Genomic DNA, 15,710 nt, shown 5'->3' with positions numbered 1-15,710 from the left:
GGCGACAACAGTCTTCTTTTTTGACTACTGCCACCTCATCTATTGTCTACCTCTTTCACTCTAGAAGTATTGTTGAGAGGGATGTTTCAGCAAACAGGTAACAAATGTAAACAAGGGAACCACTCACCGGTGGCCCTAATGTAGCCAGGACATCTTTTCCAAAGGCAGTAGTAATCTTTTTTCTCAAGAAAACACATGCTATCTGTTATTCCAATGTGAACTCTGCTAGCACATCTGCAGTGATCAGTCTCACCTGCACTGCCATAGTTTACACAGCCAATGGTAGAAAAAATAATGTTTCACCATGTAAAGCAAAAAAATGGAAATATTTATTGAGCAACTACTACATCTAGGCATATAACAAATGTTTTATATGCATTATCTCATCCTTGCACCCAGCTTGAAAAGTAGATAATAATATTCCCCTTTTTCACAAATTGAGGAAACTGGGACTCATATAGGTTAAGTTGCTCAAGGTCAAATACTATTTAATCCAGTCTTCAAATACAAGTTTGTTCATTTGTTTGTTTGTTTTTACTCACATGCTTGTATTCTTTCTGTTATGCCTCAATGTCTCCTTAACAACTGTTTTACAGACCATCTGCTATGTACAGAGTACCATGTTAGGTGTTGTGGGGAAGTAGGAGAGGAATTCATAGTAAAACACAATCTAGTCTCTGCCTCAGAAACTTCCAATTAATTAATATAGATAAGATATGGATCTTATCTAGCTCATGTGGAATACAAGTCAGAATGTGATAAGCACATTAAGAGTGTACAAATGCCATTAGGTGTTAAGTTCTGAACTCGGAAAGATCATTGTGAGAGATCAAGGAAGCCTATATGGAGGATGTCTCAGAATTGGAACTGGTCCCCCAAATGAATAAGCAGGACTTCTGTAATAGAAAATTTCTGGAGAATGCTCCAGACAAAGAAATGCAAAACTAAAAACATAATGATGAACCATATCCTGAGACAGGCATATGGTTCAGATTGACTGGAGCATACTCAATTCAAGTTGGTGAGTACTGGAATATATAAGGGTAAGTTAGATTTGACACTGGAGGAACTGGAGCATCAAAAGGAGGAGTATGAACTGTATTCCATAGGCAATAGGGAGTATCAAAATTGTTATCAAAGCTGGAGAGTGATAAGATTAGAGGTGTTTTGGGAAAGTTAACTGACCAGTATATAAAAGAAACTTATGAAGAAGTGGAAACTGGAGAAGGAAAAACATCAATTAGAAAACAATCCTAATAATAACTCTATGATGCAAGTATTACTATCCTATTTTACAGAGGGGACAACTGAGGCAGAGGAAAATGAAGTAACCTGCCAGGACAACACAGCCAGTTAACAATTAGTATGGGAAAATCAAGAGAGTTAAAATATTCAGTTAAAATATTCATATGAAGAAAAAAGGGAAAAGAATCAATAAAGATGTACTGAGTTTATTCTTCACTGAAAGTAACTCATTTTAAAAAAAATGTCTTTAAAGATGCGATGAAACTATTTTTGTCTTATGGACCATGCAGGAAGATTATCACACAAAAATGAGATTGTAAAATATCTATCGCTAAGCCCTCCTTGAGGGCTCTCTTAGCATTGTATATACTCCATGCCGGGATCTGAGTTAAGTAAGAAGTAATATCACTAAGCGTGTGGAGAAAGGATCCAATTTGTATTAATGACAAAATCCAGAGAGGAATATAGATATCTAACAAAACTATGTAGTTTATTAAACAACTTTTAGACACTTAATTGCTATTACAATCCACTTAAAGTAATATTATTTCCCAAAAAAAAATGTCTAAAAAGTGTTGACCCAAACTTAAGTTAATGGTCAAAATTTTCCAGTGTTAAGTACCAAAAGTGCTAAATCAATGGTATTTAAGCAAGTAAGAGATAACTTTCCTCTAACTAAACGGCTCAATTTTACATTTAAAGTATTGTTTCATTAATGAGAAATGATAGAACTCTATAGGATCACAGCAAAAGAAAAACCAAAGGTTACCAATATGTCAATGAAAAAGTAACAAGTACTAACGTAGGCCATGCAAAATGAAGGTTTGCTTTCTTCTTGCCACTTTGAATTTGTAATTAACCAGTGCTTTTCCTAAAATACAGGATCACCAATGACATGAAAAAATAAGACACACCATCAGTATATTCCTTAGTGTGAGGTCACAAACTTGAACACTGTTATCTATTATTTGCAAGATATGAATTAGAAGATTGGCATGTTTTACACTTGGAGATTTTCAAAAATTATAGCATTTATCTATTACATAAATTTGGACTTAGAAATAATCAAGGACAAAAAATAAGGATTAAAATTTTTAATTTAAATTGTTAGTAGCCCAACCTGCTAATCAAGCTATGTTATGACGTATTTATTATGTTTCTGATGTCTTTTTACGACAAAAAAAGGAAAAATAAAAATTTGATGCCAAATGTGAATACCAAAATTCATACATAAAACAAGTATGTAGATAAAGCATTTCAATCACCATTATGATTGTTTTTAAACAATCGTTTACATTTTTATAAGGAATAAAACAGAAAAATAGTGCTATAATACTTGAGAATTAAAACATTTTTGTATATCTTTTTAAGCACATTGTAAAAATGTGTTAGAGTTAAAATAGCACATGGGAAAGCTATGTCTGTGATGAAAATGGAATAAGATACAAGAGAATAAAAAAACATGTTTTTACTGAATGATGCCACAATGTTGTCTTAAGGGATCCCCTATCATTACCAGATATTAAGCATTTCCTAGATAAAGTTATAAATCCCTAAACTTGCATGACATTTTCTGCAGACTATCATAAATAAATACACAGGTCAAAAAATAAACTGTTTAAACATTCTCATGGAAATAAAATATATAAGAACTTATATTTTAGAAAAACACTGTTTGCTCATAAATATAATTCTTTTTTTCTTGTTGGATGCTGAGGGAAAAGTATTAACATATGGTTATTCATATTGTTAGAAAGAACGATGAAATATTTGCAATTCAGCACTTCTCACTATGTAAAGCATCCTTCTTATCCCTTTAGTGAAAACTATTTCCAGCACTTTTAGGTGAAGAACCTCAGATGATAAAGGCCACAGTGCAGACTGCTGTTAGCACCCCATTTTGTCACTGTGGCTTATGTTATGAAACTGGCAGAAACTTTCACATAGGAAAACCATTTGCTATATTTCAGTATAGAAATTGCATTGCTATTTTCTGTGCTCCTAAAATACCTTCATGGTGGTCTGATACTTGATCGTTCTATTACTAAAGCAAGTTAAATTGTAATTCCAACTATTTACCTTTCAGACATCACTAAACCTTCCAGGAATATTTTATTTACTATTTATTCATTTCTTTTGCAGATTGTGAAAGCTATTTCAAGAATGCAAATATCAATTTCTCACACATTTAGACAGTTTTCACACTTTACCTTCCTTTGATACACAAAATTTGCATACAATGTAATCTGATTTATTTCTGCTTCACGTGCTGTCAGCTTTAGCTTTTCTATCTTATTCTCTTTCCTAATTCTTTCTCATTTTCTTCCTGTCCTTCCTTTCTTTCTCCCTCCCTTGTTCTCTCTCTGCAAGTTAATAAAACAAGATGAAATAAAAATTCTGAAAAATAATATATAAATGCTTCCAATTTTACTTAGCCAGAATTTCATGGCAATGTTCATGTAAGTTAACCCAGGAAAAGATACCCGACAGAGTTAAAGATAGAGACGGAGACTGGGGAGGGAGGGAAGGAGGAGAGAACAAGAATGAGGAAAAAAGAGGAAGAAAGAGAATCAAACTTTTTAGAGTATATTTATGCCTTGAAAGAGACAATATGGGCTATACTTTTCCTCCCTCTAGAAAGCAAAGCAAGTATTGGATATTGAAAAACACTTTCTCTTTTTCTTCAATTTACTTTTGACTCAATTCTTTTTCAGAATGGAAACTGCATTATGTAAGTGAGAAAGTTATACATAATAAAAGAGCAGTTTCCTCATTTTGTAACAACTACCTTTATGGTGTATGGTGTTTTAATAAGTCTTCTATAATGGATATCTGAAAATAAAGCTAAAATGTGTACAATATGGACTGAAATCAGAATAATAAAGTCACCCCATTTAATTAAGTCTATAATGTCATGCCCATACAAATACCACACAACAAATATTAAACTAACCGTGGTTATAAAATTAAAGCTTCACCTACAGATGAATTAATGTGAAAAGTAACTTTAATTTCTCTTCCAGACTACAAACAAAATTAATTTATTGGAAAATAAACTAAAATATATGAGAAAGTAACTCTAAAAATGTTTATTTCTAACAGAAAATTCTGAACTTATTTTAAGAGGAGCATGGGAAAAATAAACCCTACATATAGGTACACCTGATTTTTAATTTGCTAAAACTTTGACACCAGTGCTTTAGAAGCAGTTGAATTTTCATTTTTCCAATTAGACTTACGATACGTCGATTGCCATATATATAAATCATACTTCTTCCTATGAACACATGATCTCACTGGACTATCTAAATATCCAGCTGTCTTTTACTAAAATTGACAATTGTCTTTCATAGGCAAGGTCTAATTTTTTAACTAACCATATCTTGAAAATGCTAACTATAAAAATTTTAAAAGTCAAGGTTTTGAAAGAAGGGCCACACATAAGACGTTTAAACTATACAGGCATCATATAAATACAAAGAGAGAATCAAGAGAGGAAGTGCACTATTTAAATACATTCTCCAAATATAAAAAATTGGCAGTCTCATACCAGAAATTTTACTCTCATAAAAACTTTGTTAATACTAATGATATGAATATTTTGGGTCATAGTTATAAATAATAGCAAACCTAGGTAACTGTGTAAATCACTTGCATTTTGGTTAACTACACCTATTTTTACTTACCCTTCAAACACTACTACTTCTTACCAGTAGGCAGCACTATAACATCTTTTACCTGTTACCAATGTTAATGTCACACAATGCCATCTGTAACTTATTACACATTATCTGACCTTTGCTTGCATTTTAGTGTCATTATTTTGGTTCCATGCTATTTATCTCACAGATACTCTTTTCTTCCTAAAAACAAAATTAAAACTTACAATAAAATATCAGCAATGTCAGGTATAGTATACACAAACATCAACTAGCAAGTGTGTAATTAATGAAAGCTACTATTTCATTACTAGTTAATAGTCTATTCCTTATTGTAATTTAAAGGAAACTGAAATTAAGTGTAGTATGACACTGGTCAAATGAGTTTAGCATTAAAGACTTTTAGTTTCTGATGTTATATATTCACTAAACTGCTGCTTTTATAAGAATTACAAGGACCTTGATATTAAAGCATTTATGTTTATCTATAGATCTGTTTTTTCAGAAAAAGAATCAAAGTAAAGTATAATAAATTATTTAGAAACCCAAACACATAATTTTATAAGGGAAAGTATATCACAACACTTGTAAACAATTTATATTCTACAACTTAATAGTAGACCACATATTCACCTGACAGATTCCACCTTACTTCAACCAAAATGATTATTTTCTACTTCATCAAAAAGTACTTAAATGTAAAACAGGCCAACATCAAAATATACTAAGAGAAATTCTTCGGTTCCTTCACTAACTAATCAGAGATACACAGAAAAGGACCCTTTAAGTTTAATGATACCTGCTCATTAAATGATGCTAAACACTAAAATACCACGAACAGCAGGGAATTTCAGTTTACATTAGAGAAAAAAAATAAAAGGGTAAAAATGACTGAAGTTGGTCAGTTCAAGCTGATAGGGCACTTCAAATGAATAACAGAAGAATAAAAGAGACACTCTAGGTTAAATTAGGTTCTCCTATTCCTTTTCTTGAAAGTGCTTAACTTCACAAATTTTATTTGAATTAGCTAAACTGCCAAAATCAAAGCAGATATAAAGTTAAACAGGCAAGTACACTTAATAGTAGTTTACCTCTTATACAACAGATAAAACCTTAATTTTAAAAAGGTGATTTTGAGTTTTAAATGGGTATATTCCTCTTCTTCACTGAAGCAAGTGAAATATTTCATTTCTAAGAAAACATTGCTGCACAGATTAAAGCATATACAAAGCTTCAGGTGAATAGGTTTGTTTACACAATTTTGTTCCTTCATATATAAATGAAGAATTTCTCCTTTTGAAAACCAATATCTGATAATACTTAATAAAGTGTTATGTAGCCAATTAGAATTTACTGTACAATATTTCACATACTTTTTAAAAAGTAGGACATTTTCCTTTAGTTTATAACTTTTGACTTTGAATTTTCACTTACTAAAAGCATATAATTTTTCCTTGCTCGAATCTTATTTCCAAGTTCTTATTTACATTTGCCAAACAGTGGCATTTCACTAGGAAAACTGGACTAAATCTTGACAAAATTTGTAAAGTAGTAATTATTGGCACCCCTCTCTCCATTCATCACTCCTTTCCCCTACTCAACTCAGTTTTATTCTTACCTGTACTATTTCCTCTTTTTATGAATGGTTCCACCATGCATAAAGCTTAATACAGTACTAGTGAATATACATGGTCCTCCAAGCTGAATGAATGTCCATCTTATAGGAGGGCAAAGGAAAGAGAGTCCTTCTTAACCCAAAGAACACGTTGCTGATTAATAAACAGTATTGTCTAGTAAGAAGTATTTTGATCCCAGGGGAATTCCCCTGTAAACTTCAAATCATACCATTTATGCTTTTTGCTTCTTTTTGCATGTATAGCTGTTGTTATAGTCTGAATGTTTGTGTTCCCCCCAGAAAAAAATCCGTAAATTGAAATCCTAACCCCCCAACGTGATGGTATTTGGAAATGGGGCCTTTGGGGGATTAGACCATGAAGGTGGAGCTGTCATAATGGGATTAATGCCCTTATAAAAGAGGCCCCAGAGAGCTTCCTCAACCCTTCAGCCATGTGAGGTTACAGTGAGAAGATGGGAATCATTGAGGAAGCAAGACCTCACCAGATACCTAATGTGTCAGTGCCCTGATCTCGGACTTCCTGGCCTCCAGAACCATGAGAAATAAATTTCTATTGTTTATAAGCCACCCAGTTTATGGTATACTGTTATAACACCTGAATGAACTAAGACAGCTGTAAAAGGAGAGGCTCTAGAGAGGGCTCCCTTCTATCAGGCTCTTTCATAAAAGGCAGATAATTTCCCTGTCACTTAGGAACAATTTACCAGTATTTTCTGGGGGTTTATATCTGTGCTTAATTTAGGCCGTATAATCAATCGTGAATTTAAAAATGCAAAGAACACTGCTATATTTAAAATGCATAACCAACAAGGACCTACTTTATAACACAGGGAACTCTGCTCAATATTATGTAATAACCTAAATGGGAAAAGAATTTGAAAAAGAATAGATACATGTATATGTATAACATTCACTTTGCTGTACATCCGAAACCATCACAACATTGTTAATCAACTATACTCCAATATAAAATAAAAAGTTTAAAAAATTTAAAAAAAAATGCAAAAACAAACAAGGGTAAGGGTAAACTGGTCTCCTGGTAACACTAGCATAGCATTTCTCACACTATTCCACAGAACACGAGTTTCCCCAGATAGTATTCAATGAATAGGTTCCACAGTAAAAAAATTTGAGTCTCTTATAGATGCACAGAGACTTTTAACTCATAAAAGGCTATAAGAACTGTAAAGGGCAGTGATTCCCCTTTCTCATTAGATAACTATTAAATCTCATACACATTAGGGTTTAGGGAACATATTTTGCAAGTCTGAATGATATCATTTGCCTGCAACACATGTTGCAGGGGTTCTGTAATGGCATTAAACTTGAAAACACTTTAACAAATTATATGGTCTGAGTCAGCTTGTTTACACCAGCATACATAGTGCCAGGCACACAGTAGGTCCTCAATAAATATTTGTTTACTGGATTAGTTGACTGATGAAGTCTAATGCTGAGTTCAGTATATATTTGTGTAAACAGTTTAATATAGGTGGATATGTGTTCTTTATGCAAATATCTCTAGGGGTAACGACCCTAGAGCTTCTCTTGAAAGCATCCTGACAATATCAGGGTGTATTCAAATACTTCTACTTTAATTTTAATTTTTGTCTCCCTGTTAATTTATGACCAGAGACAACATATATTAGAACCATCATCTTTAAAAATAGTTTTCAGTATTTCCATTTATTCTCTAAGTTTGATTAGTCCATTGTATTTAAGTCTTTCCTCTAGAAATCATATGATAGAGATGACAATCATCTCTCTTTCACTTTTTTCTCTCTTCATTTTCTCTGTATCCTTTTTAGCACGCTTTTATTTTATAGTAAAAACCTAAGCTGTACACAGTATTTTTTAAAGTGTGCTATAAATAGCATTCAATTCACTTTGATTTCATTTCAAATGCTAAACTGAAAGTTTGCACTGCTGTCCCTTTAGTCACAGGTGAGAGATAAGCACAGGAAAGAGAAGGGCAAGGGCTGCGGAATCTGACAGACCTGACCTTGACCTTCAGCTCCACCTTAAAATAAATCACTGAACTGCAAGATGATTATCATCCTGAGACTCAGTTTTCTCCACTGTTAACCTATGAATGATAATACTGACCCAGCAGCACTGTTTGGGGGCTTAAATTAGGTTAATATGTGAAAGGTGTCTGGTAGAAAATAAGTTATTACTAAATGGTGTGGTGGGGTAGGGACAAATAATTGGGAGGACTAAAAATCACAAAGTTTTATGGCTCTAATCTCTGCAACTCAATCAAATAAACTACTGCTTTTAAAAAGCAAAAGTTTTAGTGCAAACTTTCTAGAAGTATACTCATCACAATGTTAATGGTGGTTTTCTCTGGGTAATAATACTATTAAAAATTTGTATTGTTTTCTTAATATTCCTCCACATTATTGGAATATACTGTGATAGGTGTGTAGTACTTCTGAAATTAGAAAAACTTGAATTCAATTGTGTTTTTAGGAAAAATGTGTTTTAATATTTAAAGAGCTTCATTTATGTGGAAAATTAATTCATGAGGAGCTTCTCAGTCCTCAAAAATTCTAGAGAAATGAGAATTTTACTTTTACTATAAATGACAAATTATAAGAAATGAGAGGAGTTTTACAAATCCATTCAAATTTTATTCTCTTGCATAACACCCCATGCCTTCCCCTCACCCCAAAAATTCCATAACTACAAGTGTTCATTTAAGATATCAGTATCTTTTAAAATAATTGCTAAGAAAGCAATGGTATACCTGTGGTGTGTGTAATTTCCTTTAAAAAATTACTAATACGTTCAAACTTTTTCTTCATTTTCATTGGTCATTTGCATATTTTCTTTTGAAAGCCGTTCACAGCTTTTCCCCAATTTTTCCATTTTGGTCTATTTCAAGAATCTTAAAGTGTGTTTTATAAACAATGAAGGACACTAAGGCTTTGATATATTTTTTGCAAATATCTTTTTATTTCATTTTTTTATAATCTGACCCCTTTTTCTCTTTGTGGTTCCTTTTATTTCTTGCCTGTTTAAAAAGCATTTTCCTAATCCAAGATTATATTAATATTTGCACAATTTTTGGTTAGATATTACATAACTATAATTTTACATTTAATGAAATATACTAAGAATTTGACATGATACTTTTGAAAAATATAACTTTTTAATGCAAGTAGCCAATTTACTCAAGACTTTTATTGAAAATCTATCTCTTTGCTGTTCATTTAAAATGTTTTCCTTATTACGTATTAATTTTAAATAAAAGGTCTATATTTAGGAACACCTGTTGTAACTTCTCCTCTCCCAGTCTTCTCTCTTGGTTAGCGTAATCACTCTCTACCCAATTCCTCAAAAAAAAAAAAGAAAAGGAAAACTAAGCTTCATCTTTGAATTTTCTCTTCTCATTTCTTACATATAAACTACTTGAAAATCATTTCAGTTCAACTTCCAAGATATCTAATTTAATCACTTGGAGCTCCACTCGGCCACCCTTGTTTAAGCCACCATTATCTATAGTCTGGTCTACTCAGTTACCTCCTATTTGCTAGTCCTGCTATGCTCTTCTTCTTTAAAATATAAATAAAATGAAGTCTCCTCTCTCCTGCTAAAAACCCTCCAATGGCCTTCCACTGCACCAAGAACCCGTGATCTGGTCCATGCATAACTCTCCAGCCACAGCTCATGACCACTCTTTGTTTATCTTGCTTCCTGCTTTGGCCGTATTTGTCTTCTTACTCTACCATCTCAGGGCATTTTCTTCTCTCTGCTTGCAGTGCTCCTTCATAGGAAAGGAGTCTTTCTTACACTCCAGATCACTTAAATTTCACTTCCTCCATAAAGCCTTCCTTGAAAACCTAACATATAAAGTATCTCCTTCATCACTCCCCTTTAGGTATTTATGTTTTTTTTTCTGTCATATGAAAATATGAAATGTTATTACCTGATTTTTTCTAGTGTATTATCGGATGCTTTCTCTCATGTTTCATGAAAGCAGGAAGTGTATCTGTCTTGTTGAAGGCTCTACTCCTCATTCCTAGAATAATGACTGGTATGGGACAGACACTCAATAAATGTTGACTGAATAAATAAATAAATAAATGGGTACGTTCCCATTTAGTGCTCTTCTTTTTTCAGAAAGAAAAATCTCTCATAAGCTTTAAAACAGCATTTAATAAACCTCCATCCAAAATTTCTTAGCTATTCCTAATTATTTTATGCTTTTAATAACTCTTGCTGGCCCATTTTATCTTCGTGCCAGTATACAGAAAAACTACAATTTAAGTATTTGACATTTTACTGTATTTTTATTTAGTCATTGAAAGAGTTCATAGTTGTCTTCAGGTTATCTAATTATAGAATTATAAATTCTCCTCTCCAAATCTATACCTCATTTCTTTGTCATATCCAATTACACTGGCAAAAACCTATTTTACTAATCTAATTGACTTCTTAAATTCATATAAAAATATTCTGATATGAGGCTCTCTTACCCACAAAAATTTATTGTTTCTTTTTCTGGCATTTAAAGCTCCATTTATTTCCTTTTAAAGCATACTTCTCTTTTCCCCTATAGAAACATTCATGCTTGCACCAATTTTTAACCTTCAATACTAACCAAAACGACTGTGTTTCTGCTCCTGTCTTTATCCTCTTCTGGAATGCCCTAACTTCTCTTCCCACTTATAGCTATCTGTTTCAATATGCCTCCTTAGCATCATTTTAATTGTACCCATCAGAAATGACTTTTCTCTCCTTCTGCACTACTATATCTTCTGGGTTGTCCCACTCAAGTGATGGTTAGCATTTTTTATTTTGTGGGTGTCTGGCCATTTCTCATAGATTATAAATATTCACTAAAATGCTCTGAATGAATGGCTATTTTGCCTACCATCAATTTCAGTTCTCACAGAAAACCTGGGAAAATGCTGCCATAATCACAAACTTAGAGAAAAGTTGCAAGTATGGGACAGAAATTTTTTTCCTGAGCTGTTAGAGAGTAAGTTATCAACCTAATGCCACAATCACCTCCAAATACTTTAGTGTATATTTCTTACAAACAAGAAATTTTCCCTACATAACCACAGGATCATCAAAATCAGGAAACTGACAGATATATTATTGTACCATCTAATGCAGTACTCAAGTCTCCTTTCGAGTTTAGTCACTTGTCCTAATAATGCCCTCTGTAGCAAAAGGATCCAGTTCAGATTCACACATTGCATTAAGTTTTCAAGTCTCTTTAGTGTGCTCCACTCTTGAACAGTTCCTTTCGTTTATTTTCATGACCTTGACACATTTGAAGATTATAGGCCAGTTATTTCGTAGATCCCTTAATTTTGGTTTGTCTGTGTTTCCTGATGATTAGTTTCAGGTTATGCACCTTTGGCAGACAATACAGAAGTGATGCTCCTTTTTTCTCATTATATTCAATCAGGTGGTACATGATTTCAGTGTATCTCTTTACTGTGCTTACTTTGATCACTTGATTAAAGTGGTATCTGTATCCGCCAGGCTTCTCCACTGTGAAGTTACTCTTCTTCTTTGTAACTAATATACATTTTGTTGGCAGTTATTTTGAAAATATATCAATATCCCATTATTCCATTCCTTATCAAACTTTCAGCATATATGTATGTGTGTGTATACACATATATATATATTCATATTTCCCTTTTTATTCAATGGTTTGTAAATATTTACCTTATAATTAATTTTATTTATAATTATGCATTATTTATTTTGATGCTCCAATTTTCTCCAATTTGACTGGTGGAAGCCTCTTCAAGTTGGTTTCTATATCCTTGTGGCAGGTCTCCACCATTCTTTAAGTGTTTCCTTCTTTTCTGGCACAAGATGCTTCAGGCTTATTTTCTAATTTCCTGCCCCAGTTTTATAGTGAGGCATTTTGCAAAGGAGCCCAGTCTCCTTTTAAGGAAACTGGCATTTAGAAAGGAAGATTTGGGTCCTGGGTGTGTTCAATGTTTTTGAGGTATTGTTGTTTCCAGGACCTCCCAGTGGGACAGATCTAGAGAATACATATACATATACACACCCCCCTCCACAATAATTTCTATATCTATATCCGTAAGTACGTCTATATCCATAGAAAAGTAGGAGTTCACACCAATACCTGTAATTTCAACCCAACACCATAGGGTTCATACAAGTTTTCTCCCTTTCCATATTTGTACCTTGGACAATGAGAAACCTGGCTTCCATATCCTTAATATATTTATATTTTTAATTGTTTGGTCAATCCCCTGCATACAACTCATTTCTCTTCTTCACCTCCATTGTTCTTCTGCTTAGATGCCCTCTTCTCCCAGCTTGGGCTCCAAACCATGCCAGGCTGTTCTTCCACAGGGATATCCCCTTCACACTGCTGATGCTCTGATACCCAGTACCTTTGGTAGATAGGCCCTCACCATTCTTCTATGGCTTTGACTCCCCACACCAGGCCATTCACCCATCTGGATACCCTTCTCAGTCCACTCAGCCTCAGATACCCCATGCCAGACTGCCCTTCGATGTGGATGCCTTCCTCTCTGCAGTCAGGCTCTGACACCCTGAGCAGGACATCTCTCCTTTGCAGATACTTTCCCCACCCTTTGGATACCCTGAACTGGGTTACTAGGGCTCCATCACCTTTCTAACACAGATACTTTTTTTTATCCCACCTAATGGCTTTAAGACGAAATTGTTCAAGAAGGGAAAAGAAAAAAAAAAGGAAGGGAAGGAAAAGGAAAAGGGGAAAAGGAAGAGCTATTATTATCATTTTAAGTAGAAAGTTTAAGTTTCTTAAACACACAGAGCGAAAAATATTTGGACTGCTTCTGGCTTAGGGAGTATGAAAAATTATATAAACAGCTTCTCCAGAACTGTTTAATTGCACAGCACCTTGATAGTCTATGTATATTTTGCTATGTTCCGACTACTACAACTATAATGACTATGCTGAGCTCTTTATATACTGGACATTTATTGGTTTCCTCACCAGAATCCATTCTATATTTCCTTCTTCCTGAGTACCCTAACTTCTCAGCCACTTGGTTTGGACTGAGTCCACACCAACCTCCACACGTAGGCACTGATTCTCTTAATTAGTCAGTTTACCTTGTCCTCCAGGCATCTGTAATTAGTTAGAAATGGGCCTGGAAGCTGGCCTCAGCCAATCAGCACATACCATTCAACTGTCCACAATGACTGGTTCAAGGGCAGGCACTTGATAAACAGGTCCAGAGTGACTTCTGGTAACTCTAGGTTACAAATTCTGTCTTCTCTTCTGGGCTGGTGACGTGAACATGCAGGGCTTGAGAATACTGTAAGAAGAGAGCCTGAAGATGTACGGGGATCATTGTATGGACAGAGGTGGAAAGAAGCCCAGAAAAATGAGCCAAAGGAAAGAATTATATTGTTTGCATTCTATCAGAAAATCTTCACTGCCGAGAGGCAATTCAAATTGTTTTCCTCATCTTCCCAGTTGATGTGACAAGTGTTCATGGACTCTGCCTTCACAGAGTTACTCACTGTTTATTCCAAAAGGTCTTTCTGCTGCTATCCATGCATCATGATCTATTTACTTCCTAAAAGCAAGTTGGATATGTGAAAGATTGTTCTTGATAGTACTTTAAAGACTTCCTCATTTACTCTCAGTTGTATCTGCATCACTCTGGTTCCTAGGTTTCTGTCCTACAAGTTCATGTTAATTGTGACTTCTGGACCCTTCTGTCTGGCATTCCTCCAATCTCCCATTTTGGCTTATTGGACTTTGGCTTTCCAAATGGATCTCAACACTATTTTTGATCTTCCATGTTGGACCAAATCCTCTTCCCCACTATAGCTGTTGAAAAACTCTCTGCTTCAGTGTTCCACCTGGCAGAATCTCACTCTCTGAGCATCCCCCTTCCTTTTTGGACACTGTGAGATTCTGGCACACTGAACAAATGATGGAATGCTTGCTCTGTATCAGGTACTGTATTAGAGATCTTGACAACATATTTTCCTTTGACATAAATAAGTTATAAATAATATATTCATAATTAATGCAGTTAAAATATTTATTTCATTTTAAAATCACTACATATATCAGTTCTGTTGGCATTCCTTTAGTCTAATGACCTAGTGTTCTCTTTACAGTCCACAGTCAAGCTCAAACTAGAATAGGAATGATTTCATTTTGATACCTTACATTCCAAAACTACCAGATTCATGTGGATATTTGAGGACCAAATATTTGCTCGGCTTATAACAAGGTCAGTTGACAATTCTTAAAACACCTGGTTAACTATGGACAAAAGCCTACTTTTTATGGCTAATGTATTAACTTCTAAAATGAGGCATATTTTAAACAGAAATATGTTTAATTAGTATCTGTGGACAGTTCTATTACTATCTTTAGTCATAGAAACATTTATCAATCCCTTGGAACAAGCCAGGCACTGTGCCAGGTTCTGCAGATCCCATGGTGAGTAACAGGCTGTGCTCTGTGCCCTTGTAGGGCTTTCCTAAATTGTGAAAGACACCAAAGTGTCACTCAGAAAACATACAATCACAGCGCCCTCTGCATTTGAATCTTTCCCTCGTATTCATATAGGCATGATCTCTTGAGTAAAATACTTAGAAAAATATCTGAACCAGGAGTCTTAATCCAAATGCTCACACAGGCTAAGCAGATGTTTAAGCCATTGAAGAAGCAAGGTGGGAAATATGGCAAACTGGCAGATGCATGCCCAGGCTAAAGGGACATGCTGCCACTTGGAAATGTGGGCTCAGTGTTGCCAGAGCTTCACATGTTTTCTAGAGAAGCCAGACTCTAAAATGTTGAAAAGCAATTTAAAAATTATGAGGCCAAACAAAAGTGTATGAGGATTTGGCCTGTAAGCCACCAGCTTGCAATATATAACAAATGGCAAAGCCTAGGTTTATGATGACCTGATTTAATACTGTCAATTCAAATCTTAGGTAATTTCTTATAAGCAAATTCAGGGACCGCTCCTGAGCACCACCTCTCTGTGGAATGTATAACCTACCCAACAGGTGGTGTTTGACAGTGACATTCTAGGAGTGCTAATCTTCATAAATTCTGTTACATTTCATTTTCATATGATAATGACCATTATTCTCTGCCTCTTCCAATTGTGATAAACTCTACTGTTCAAGCTAACTATACTACATGCTTT

This window comes from Eubalaena glacialis, chromosome 8 (genome assembly GCF_028564815.1).
Source record: "Eubalaena glacialis isolate mEubGla1 chromosome 8, mEubGla1.1.hap2.+ XY, whole genome shotgun sequence".
NCBI classification, from domain to species: Eukaryota; Metazoa; Chordata; class Mammalia; order Artiodactyla; family Balaenidae; genus Eubalaena; species Eubalaena glacialis.
This window is presented reverse-complemented; position numbering follows the sequence as displayed.